Source organism: Phocoena phocoena, chromosome 11, assembly GCF_963924675.1.
Source record: "Phocoena phocoena chromosome 11, mPhoPho1.1, whole genome shotgun sequence".
NCBI classification, from domain to species: domain Eukaryota; kingdom Metazoa; phylum Chordata; class Mammalia; order Artiodactyla; family Phocoenidae; genus Phocoena; species Phocoena phocoena.
The window spans coordinates 1,507,585-1,518,544 of NC_089229.1; positions in this window are offsets into that span (position 1 = coordinate 1,507,585).

Sequence of the window (10,960 nt, forward strand, 5' to 3'; positions counted from 1 at the left end):
CCTGTTTGTCATCAGCTGATCAGAGAGGTTCTTGTCTCCCAGGGAGGATCCTTCGTGCCTCTTCCTGCTTCTGGGGGCTCCAGGGTCCCTTGGCTTGTGGCCACATCCCCCCAGTCTCTGCCTCCATCCTCACACGGCTGCCTCCCCTGCCTGTCTTCTCTTCTGTCTCTAATCAGGATGCTTGTTGAATTTACAGCTCACCTGGATCCCCCAGGATGGTCTCACCTCAAGATCCACAACCAGTTTCATCTGCAAAGACCCCCCTTCCAGACTCTATCACATCACAGCTTCCAGTGGACGTACATTTTGGGGGGAACATTGCTGTGTCCACCGTAGCAGGTAATTCTATTTTCCAGCAAGTATCCAGGTGACAGGTGCTGACGTGGGAGGCTGGCACGGAGCACTGCCACTGGAGTTAGCAATGTCACCGGGAGGACGAGCTCCAGAGACTTCACGGGAAGCCAAGCTACAGGACGCACCTGTGAACCGCGTTGCAGGGAAAGGTCAGACTTTACACACGAATGCCCAGAATTTGTGTTTCAAATTCATGCGCTGTATTCCCTGCAGCAAAACTCTCAGCTGAGCAGAAAATATATTTCCCAATGAGCCATTTCCTAAAACAATCCCATCGTGCAGGTCTAATGCCTTGGCAACAACCGCTGTGACAACTGGCGGTGATTTAACTTTCAGATTTGAAATCGCTGGCCGATGGCCACCATGACAAATGGACAGGGAGGTTCTCTTTATGGAGAACAAACCTCTCCGTGATTGTTTGACCCTCTGGGCGAGTGGATGCTACTTTCAGGCGCAAAGATGGGCTCAAGCCCCTCCCCACTGTTCCCTGCTGCATCCTCAGGGGCTTGGGAGAGGGGCCTGAGCTAGCAGCGGCCCCTACTCGGCAAAGATCTGTAGCCCTGGAATTTGTCTGCGGTCCTGGTTGAGACTCCTTCACAGGCCACTCTTGTCCCCTGACCCTCAATCACTGCTCTCGCAGTGCTGGCGCTGCGGCATCTCCCAGGGACACCCCAAACTCCTGCAAAGCTTCGCCTCGGGAGGGGTCTCAATCGGGAGTCTGTCTAGGGACTGTGCTCCCCAAGCTCCACACGCGGCGGGAGCCCCCTGAGGACTGGGAGAAAGGCAAGCACAGATTCCAAGAAGCAGCCAAGGCTTTAGCTAGAGAGACTGGAGCACCAGGACGCCTCTGTCTTCTGGTAACAGAGGGAGTCGAGGTCCCAGGAGCCGAGTACCCGGAAGTTCACGAGACCCCAGGAGGGACTTATGTCAGCGGCAGGTGCACACACAGGTCCTGGGCCAGGTGATGGAAATAAGAACTCAGACTTGCACCATCCTGCATGTCCTGTGGGCGGTCCCTCTGAAGCCCTGTCCACGTTTTACTAGTTAGTTAGAGTTGGATCTGGGTCCCCTACCTTTCCCTATTTGCACTCTGTAAGATGCCTCTACTTTGCATGTTGGTGCCATCTGCAATTTGCAGATGCTGGATGTTGGGAATAAAACATACAAAGTTAGGGCATCGAAATCTGGAGGCTTCCTTTCAGGGCTGGGAAAAGCTTTCGCATGCAAGAAGCCAAAAGCCCACAAGAGGAAGACCCCCAAAGACGCACGGGTGTCCTCTGCTATAGTTTAATTGTGTGGCTCTCCCCACCCCCAGAGATGCTGCTGTCCTCACCTTGAACGTGACTCATTTGGAAGGAAGGTCTTTGCATATGGTCAAGTTTAGATGAAGTCAGTGGGGTGGGTCCTAATCCAGTAAGACTAGTGTCTTGACGAAAAGGGAAAATTCAACCAAGAGACAGACGCCTACAGAAGGAAGACAGGCAAAGCCACAGGAAAGGGTGGCCATGGACCCACCAAGGACCCTCTGAGGCCCAGGGGCTAGAGAGAGGCTGGAGCAGACCCTCCCCTCGGAGCCTTGAGGTGAAGCCCTGCCCACACCGGGATGTCGGATTCCAGCCTCCACGTTGCTGTTCAGGGCCTGTGTGTGCTCTGTGCCAGCAGCCCCAGGACCCTGGCATGGCCTGGGCGGTTCCCATAGCCTTCCCTACCCATGAGGAGATGGGGCGATCGTGCTGAGTGGGGGCGGCGGCACTCGCGTGAGGCCAGCGGGGCTCAGTGGACAGGGGCCCCTGGCTGTGTTCCCGTTGCTCCGCACTCCATCCCATGCTGCATGAATCCCACAGGTTTCCCTGGATTTTCTCTTTTCCTCGAGATGCTGGAGGCCCCAGGGAAGCCCCTGTGCTGGTAACAAGTGCTTTGTTCGTGAAAAAGTTAGCTGGAAACAGACTAGTGAGCATGGCCGGGGTCACAGGGCGAGGTGGCCTCAGACCCGGGAACTCCCCCCAGCACTCTGACCTGTGTTCTCCTGTTTCCCGTGAGGTTAGCGACGGGAACGAGCCCTCCTTGCTGCTCTAACTTCCTTCATCCCAATCCCTCCCTCCCTCCCTCCTTCACTCACACACACCAGGACTCACGCTCTGCTGGGGGAGAAATCATGGACACACCTGCCCCAAGGAAGCAAGCGCACAGCCCAGCTGGTGGCTCAGGACCCGGGGCAGGTGAGGCTGGAGGAGGGCCAGCCGGTGAGCCGGGACGTGGAGTGTCGGGCAGAAGTGCATCCCCTTCACTGAGGTCCAAGACCCCCTGCGGGGCCCACGTTGTGGTGTCCTGGAGGCTCAGGGTCCTGGGGTCCAGCACGCCAGTTCCGGGGCCCCTCCTTGGTCTCCATTCTGAGGCTCCGGGCGTCGTTTTGAGCTCTGGGGGTGCCGGACGTATGGCTCTTCTGTACTGAGCACCTCCCGTGCCAGTTAAGAGGATGCAATGATGAACCGTCCTACAGTTGCACCCACTGAAGTCATAAAAGGTGAAACAGTTGAGTGTTCGCTCTGTGTCCCTATCAAAGTTGTCTTAATTTCACCAAGACATGTAAGTTTCTCTTGAGGGAAACATCCTCCCGGGATTTGAGAGTGATTCCTCGTTAACACAACAGCGAGCGCAGAGTTCTGTGTCAGAACCTGACTGATGGGTTCCAAATCGGCTCTGTTCTTTCACCCCAGTTGGAGACTTTAGATTCCTGCCTTCGGAAGGTGGGCCCCCTCCAAGGCGATGAGCCCGGCGGCTGTCACTCCGCGTTATTTAATTTGCCAGTGAGGGGACATCCACACACCAAAGTGCCTGCCGGGGACGGCCGACAATGTGCCTCCTCTCTGCCCGTCAGCCTGTCTATGGTTTGAGAAGCAGGCTCAGCATTGCTGGGATATTGGTACCCTTCTGCTTTCTGTGCTGCTGGAGACCTTGCACTTCTCTCCCTTTTCACACAACAAGAAACGCAAAGTCTTTAGCAATAAAGTGTACACACAGCCTAGTGACCTCTCTCCGGAGACAGGGGAGTTAGGGACACTTTCCAACAGTCACCCGGAGCAGCCCTTGCACGAGCTCATCTCCATCCTGAGGACCACAGCCCTTGTCTGGAGCCTCCAGCTATACCCGGGACAGTTCCCCCAGCTGTCCAACTGGTCTACCTGCCTCCATCCTTGCCCCCTTGGTGGCGAGCCCCACGATGGAATCACAAGGAGCAAGATGCCTGGCCCAGACCCTTTCCTTAGGACAGGAGGGTCTGGAGGAGTAAGAACCCTCCGCACTCGCCACCCAGCTCATACCCTTCCCGAGACACGTTCCCCTCTTGCCTCTTCCTCTTCACCGGCTAAAATGCCATCTGAAAGGTTTTGCTGTAGGTTGCCTCCCATACACTAAGTAGTTCACCCCATCCTCACCTCAGCCCCAAGCTGCTCCCCAGGGATGGAAAGCATGGCTGTGGCGTAACGTAGCAAGGGTGCGTGTGCCCGCCGTGCAGAAAGCCAAACTCTGACAGCAGGGGTTTGCAGCAAAGTAAGGGTGTATTTGCAGGTGCCAAGCAAGAAGAATGGGCGGCTCCATGCCTAAAGGGCCTGGATGCTTTCCAGGCGAGGGTTGTTAAATACGCTCTCAGGGGAGAGGGTCATAGGATGCTTGTGGACCTTCTTCTGATGGGCCAGGTGACAGGGTGATGTTTCGGGAATCTCAATCACCAACCTTCTGGTTCCAACCAGTCTGGGGTCTACGTGCTTGTGGTCGGCATGTAGCCACCATCCTCCACCGGGTGGGGGTCTCAGTTTCTATAGAACAACTCAAAGATACGTATCAGACTGTTATCTACATCCCTTCAGGAAGAACTAGGAGGACTTGGCTCTAGTTCTAATTATGAACTGCTGGAGCCTGTTCTCTGGAACTCAGGAATGGCCCAGGAGACTAAAGCCTTTTTTTCTCCACACGAGAAAGAGGGGGGGCTTCCCTGGTGGCGTGGTGGTTGAGAGTCCGCCTGCCGATGCAGGGGACACGGGTTCGAGCCCTGGTCTGGGAGGATCCCACAGGCCGCGGAGCAACTGGACCCGTGAGCCACAACTACCGAGCCTGCGCCTCTGGAGCCTGTGCTCCACAACAAGAGAGGCCGCAATAGTGAGAGGCCCGCGCACTGCGATGAAGAGTGGCCCCCGCTTGCCGCAACTAGAGAAAGCCCTCGCACAGAAACGAAGATGCAGCACAGCCCTAGATAAATAAATAAATTAATTAATTAAACAAAAAAAGAAAGAGGGGACACGGAGGGACTTTTGCACCCAGGAAAGCCCTGCAGGGTCTTGCTTCGTTTCAACCCCCACTTTCCTCTGATACTCTTCCATCCTGAGGGTAACAGGAGCAGAACAAGAAAGGGGATAAAGTTTTGGAAAGAGAGATTAATCATAAACTCAGCAGGGGAACTCAGTCTAGGGGGGCTCCATTTCAATGGGAGCGGAAATTTGCAGGGCCCCGTGCGAGGTGAGAACACAGGAATCTTGTTCAAAAGCACAAAGGAAGTCCCTTTAAAGATATCAACCTATAAAGCTTTTCCTTTCTTTTATGGCCTCTCTCCCCACTCGCATGCTTTTCTACTTGCTATTTAATGGCATTCTAGGTAAAGAAGGGCTAAAACCTTAATGTTGCTATCATGAGTTTCACTGTTCATCTATACCTTGTGCAGGCAAAATCACTGCGGTGGCACATTTTGGATTTCATTGCTCACATACGCACGGGGCCCTTGTTCCATCAGACAGGGGAAACGAGGCACAAAGCACACTCAACCATCTTCACTTCGCGATCTGTGCACAATACAAGGAGGAAAAAAGGATGTGACAGGGGCCCGTGGCCGTCGACAGGGGCCCGTGGCCGTCGACAGGGGCCCTCGGCCTCCTTTCTGTGTCTGAAGCGAGTTCTGCTTTGAGTGGAAAGCATAGCCTTTTGGGTCCTGTAGTTCCCTCCCCCTCCCGCTCACCAGGTGCAGCCCTAACTCACCCGAGAAGCGCACACGCTTAGTCCCACTGAGATCCAGCACGTGGGTCCTGGGAAGCCTGAGCTCACGGCACCACAAACGCTCTCCAGGAACAAAGCATCACTGGGCAGTGAGCATGTACCCTGCTCGGGTCTCCACATCTCCCACGCAGGCCCCGATGTCCCACTGGGTCTCACTTACAAAACACAAGTTCAAAGATAAAATTATTAGGAATTTCAGGATGATAGCACAGCCTTGAACCGAATGGGGGGCCCTCCTGAGCACAGCACAAGCCCCGCTTACGAAGCCAGGCTGCGTGTCCAAGGGGCAGGTTTGCAGCGCGGGAGGACATTCCACTGTGGCCCCGCTTCCGCAGCCAGCTGAACGCCTGGAATGTGAGGAGGGGGCAGGAGCCCTGTTTCCCACTGTCATCTCTGATCCTGTCTGTTCCAAGTCTCCATCCCTCTCTCCCCCCAGGGCGGCAGGTCTGGTCTGGGGCAGCACTCTGGCTGCACAGAGAAGGGGCTGAGGATTCCATCCTGAGACAACCCAGGGACGCAGAGCTGCGACACCGAATCTCATCCAGGCCCGGCCGGCAGGGGCAGCTGGCGCGGCCCAGAGCTTAGAGCCAAGCACAGCTCTGGTTGGAGGAGGAGGTCAGGGGTGGGGGGTCCTGGGTGTGGGGCAAGGTGCCGAGGGCAGAAACGCTCAGCGTTAGGCCATGTGGGCTTAGGGGTGGAGACCCTGCTCCAGCCCCCTCTGGTTGGGACGTGCTGGATACCCGCCTCCGTGTTCCCATCTGTACCTGCCTCATGAGTGGGAGGTGCTCAGGACAACACCAGGCACACAGAGCAGGTGCCTGTCACGTGTGCGGCCACAGAGATCCAGGCGAGACCATCCCGCTTAAAGGGCAGGCTGACCTGCCAGACACAGGCTTGGAGCCTCTGGCCAGAAAGCTGGTTATCAGTTAAAAGGATGTGATCTCCAGGCTTGCCTGTCCAGACTCACAGAAGAAGCAGAATCAGAGGAAAGCCACCCACCCATGAGCCAGGGATTCTGAAGCAGCGCTCAGCCCTCCTGTCCCACCCCTCCTGCCCAGTCTGGAGGACCAGGCTCCTGGGTGGGCAGTTGGCCAGCTGGGTCCCCCTTTTTCCCAGACCTGTGCCGGCTGGAGACGCAACCGCCCTCCGAGGTGCTGGCAGGCATCGCCCTGGCCCCGCGATGGAGCTGATGGAGAAGCAGAAACGGGTTCTGTTCCCTCGGAGCCCAGGCAGCTCATCTTCCAGCTACACGGCACTTCCTTGGCCCAGTTTCTCAGCTCTGGGGACACCAGTGCCCATTAAGAAGGGGATGGGGCGGGAAGTAGAGCTGCTGGGCAGCCGGGCGGCCACTCTCTGTTGGGAGACAGCCTCCATCCGCATCCCACCCCCTCCGCAGAGCTTTGCTTCCAAGTTGGGCTGACGGCCTCACGCTCTGATGGTTTGGGATTCTATTTAAAATGGGGCCGGAGGAGGGAGGTGGGAAACGGAGGAGGCCGCCCACAAGGGAGCCATGTCTGAAAGTGAGAAGGAAGTTTCCATCAGCACCGAGCCCCTCGCTGCCCTCTGGCGAGGGTGCCGGCAAAGTTCCCAAAACGCTGGCACAGCGGAGGCCCTCTGAGCAGCCTGGGGGGTGGGAGCGGGGTCAGCGGGGTGGGGGTGGGGTGTCGGGGGCGGGAAGCTGGGCCCTGCGGGGGGTGAAATAGGACAATTCCGGGAGAACTGTGAGATGCAGCGAGAGGGAACGGCCTGGGGTGGGCTGCCCACGGCTACCCTCAAACGTTCCAACAAATGTAATGGCTACGTTACAGACATCCATTCTTTCCCAGTCTGGAGGCCAGAGGTCCAAGACGGAGGCTGCCGTCAGGGCTGGTCCCTTTAGGCTCTGAGGGGACTCTGCTCCAGGCCAAACTCCCTGTTTGCTGGCCATCCTCGGAGCTCCCGGCTGGTGGAGGGCGTCCCTCCAATCCCTCCCTGCGTTGTCACAAGGTCTTCCTTCCTTGTGGGTCTGTGTCCCGTCCCCTTTCTTATAAGGACCCCAGTCATGTTGGATTAAGGTCCACCCTGCCCCAGTGGAAATTGTCTTAACTGTTACATCTGCAAAGATCCTGTTTCCAAATAAGGTCACAGTCTGATCTGGGAGTTAGGACCTCAGCATACACTTTGGAGGCACAATTCCACCCACGCAGGCTCCTCTCCTGGCTGCAAGGGAGGGGTTGGTGGGAGTCGGGGTCTGGCGAGCTGGAGCTCTGGAGCCGGCAGGAACCACCTTCATGGTGCAGTGTCCATCTCTGGGGGCCCCCAGGTCTGCCCTGGGATGAGACCCACCTCCTTCAAAGGCCCAGGCCACGACGGGTGTCTTCTTGGCCGGAGCCCAGTGCCCTGGGACCAGCAAGGCCACTTCCATGCTGCCATCTCCTCCCGGATCCCTGGACACGTGGGGCTGGAGGGGGTGTGTACTGGGTTTTTCTCTTCAGGTCACCCTCTCTGCTTCTCAGCACTCATCAACAAGCACTTGGAGGGTCCTAAGAAGTAGAAGAAAAGCAATTAATTAATTAACCGGAGAGAGCAGAAGAGACAAGAGAGGGAATCGTAAGGGCTGAGGACGCGCCCCTGGGATGGGGGCAACGGGAGCGGAGGGCTCAGAGCTCCGCGGGCGGCCCCCACGCGGCAGGACTGAACCCCGCTCAAGGCCTGCACAGCTAGCTCCTTCTTCCCAAACCTGGGCCACGATCCCGCCCACACAGGCTGCAGGGAGGCTGAGGTGGGCCCTGCGCGCAGCCCGCACGGTCAGGCTGCGGGGTAAGCCCCGGAGTGGGAGCCCCAGCGGGAGAAGAGGGAGGCGCGCTCACAGCCGCGGGGTGGGCCGTGGCGACCATGACTGATTCTGCGCTTCCAGAATTTCTGGCGTCCCGAGCCTCCTGTCTGCGGCCACTTCTGGCTTGGCTGGTGAACTCAGGGAGGAAGGGGAGCTGAGCAGGGGGCAGACCCGCAACTCACCTGGGATCCCCTGGGGGAAGGGGCGCGGGGGGGGGGCGCTGGGGGCGGGGCCTGGGGAGCCCCCTGAGAGACAGCCTTGCGCGGCAGCGTCCGGGGTGGTGGGGCTCTGAGTCCCCGAGCCCCGACAGGCCCGGCTGGGTCTCCGTAAGGCTGGCGGGGGTCAGCCCCTCCAGCTGCGTTCCGGCTGCCAGCCCCGCGCCCACCACCGGCGGCCCGACTGTCCCCCCGCCAGGCCCTCCCCACCTCCTCCTCCAGGGGCCTCATTTCTGTCTCTGTGACCCCTCACCCTGCCGCCCCCAAGGTTTGGCGTCCTGTCCCACCTGGACTCCAGCACAGAGCCTCTCCTTCTCAGGTAGCCGTGGGAACGGGCGTCTCTCTCCTCCTGGACTCCAGCCCGGAGGCCTCGCCCGGTGCCAGCCCTGGGGGTCTCAGCCACATGCCCCGAGGTGGGTGAACTCTCCCCGGGTCCCCGAGGCCCAGCCTGGCCTGGACGGCAAAGGGAGGGGGAGGGGTCCCAGGGAGAGGGGGCTCCATCAGGGGGAATTCAACCCAGTCTAAAAAGGCCTCACTTGAGCTTCTGTCCCCTTTCCTTCCAAAGTGGAACACGAGACAGATCAGCCATCAGGCTGAAGTCTGGCTAAACGACTCATCCTCCGGGGAGAGTTCAGAGAAAAGGTGGGATCCAGGGCCGAGAGGCGAGAGGCCTGTCGAAGCGACGGCTCCAGGGCCGCAGCCCTGTGTGAGCCGCCCAGTTCCGGCCAAACCTGATTTAGAGAGACGCCGCCCACTCACCACCAGGACTCAGGACGGCAGGCTTGCCTCCCAGCCGCCTTGAGCTCGCAGGCCTTTCCCGCCTCCCGGCCCAGTGCCCACCCAGAAATCTGAACTGTTCCGGCTGTCCCCACTCGAGGCAGAGCGGCAGAGCAGAGACGGCCCTGGGGCTGTTTCTCTTAGAGGAGCGGAGAGACCCCGGTCGGGTGAGGCAGACCGCATCTCAGGCCATGCGGGGTTAGGACCCTCACGCCTGGACCACCCCCTGGGCTGTGAGTCGGGCCTGGGCGGGTCTGGTGTCTGCCCCCGACAGCAGGGCCCCCAGAGCATCCCGTGGCGTGGAGCCGGCCTCCCTGTGACCAAGGCAGGCGTTGGGCCCCGGTGCTGGCACGGGTCCCTCTGTGACTGCTGCCACGCACCTCTTGATTCCAGACGCTCCTTGTGAGGAAAGGGGAAAAAATAAAACCTTTGGGATGAAACCCTCAGACCTCACTCTACAGAGGGTGACTCTGACCTCCGATGTGGTGCTCAGAGGGTTGGATGTGGCTCTGAGGACAGCTGGCGTGGGTGGGGTTGGGGGGGGGGCCCGGCAGGCCACGTCCTGCTGTGAGCACTTCCTTCCCTCCTCCCGGCAGAGTGGGTAGGGCCGGGGTAGCACAGACTGGCAGGTACCCTGCAAACCAGAGCGCCCGGGCAGAGTTAGCTGACACGGGGCTCTCGGTCCCTGGCTTCCCTGGAAAGCTGCAGCGAGGTCTCTCTGACTCCGAGTCTAATGTCAGTACCACTTAGGAGTAAACCAGAATCCCCTGCCGCATGCAGGACCGTGGCAGTGCTGCTTCCCCCAGACTTGTGGCACCCTCGGGCTCTGAGTCCTTCTCTGCTCTGTGTGCTGCTGTGTGGCCATGGGCAAGCTCCTTAGCCTCTCTGAGCCTCGGTTTCCCCATGAGTAAAGCAAGAATAGCAATCCTGCCAGGCTCTGCCCAGGGGTCACAGTGCCAGCACGTGAAGGTGAGCTGTGACTGGGAAACCCCAGGGCCATGGTGAGCATCCTTTCCTGGTCCTCGTTCTTAGGTGTGGACCCTGTTTCAGGGCATGCAGGCCGGGGCCAGGGGGCCCAGGAGCATGGCTTTTGGAAGAGGGCGGACTGGTCCCCACCTGGGACGCCTGGTGTGTGCGTGTGTGCGTGTGTGTGTGTGTGTGTGTGTGCACGCGTGTGCGATTGTGGCTGGCCAGCTAGGAACCTACCCTGCCCCGCCCAGGACTCTCTGGATGGTGGGGAGACAGAGGAGGAGCTGGTCCCTCTCTCCCAGGCAGGTGTGGGACGCAGACCCGCAGAACACACCCCTACCTCAGGGCAGCAGATGGCACCACTCACCGCTCCAGGCTGGGAGCCCAGCAGGAGGGCCCTGCAGGGGGCACCAAGACTCCCCTCTCAGGGAATCCTGTGTTCCGGGACCCCAGGGTGCCAGAGGCCCAGGCAGGGAAGGTGGCCTCACCCCAGCATCTCCTGCCTGTTCAGTTTTGTGTGCTGGCTTCCTGGGAGGTTTGATTCGACTAAAAGGTCCTGCTGCTTGAAGGAAGCATTGGAAACTCACCAGTCCAGTGGCCTCCTCCAATCGATGCCCAGGCCGTGGCCAGTGCAGGCCCTGCTCTGGTCTCTGCTGGCCTGGCTGCTGCCTCCATGCTTTCCCTGGAGGGACTCTTCTCCAGCTAAGCTGCCACCTCCTCCAGGCAGGCTTCCCTGACCTGCCTCCCATGGGCTGTGCTTCTTTCGCTGAGTCAATGCCCCACCGAC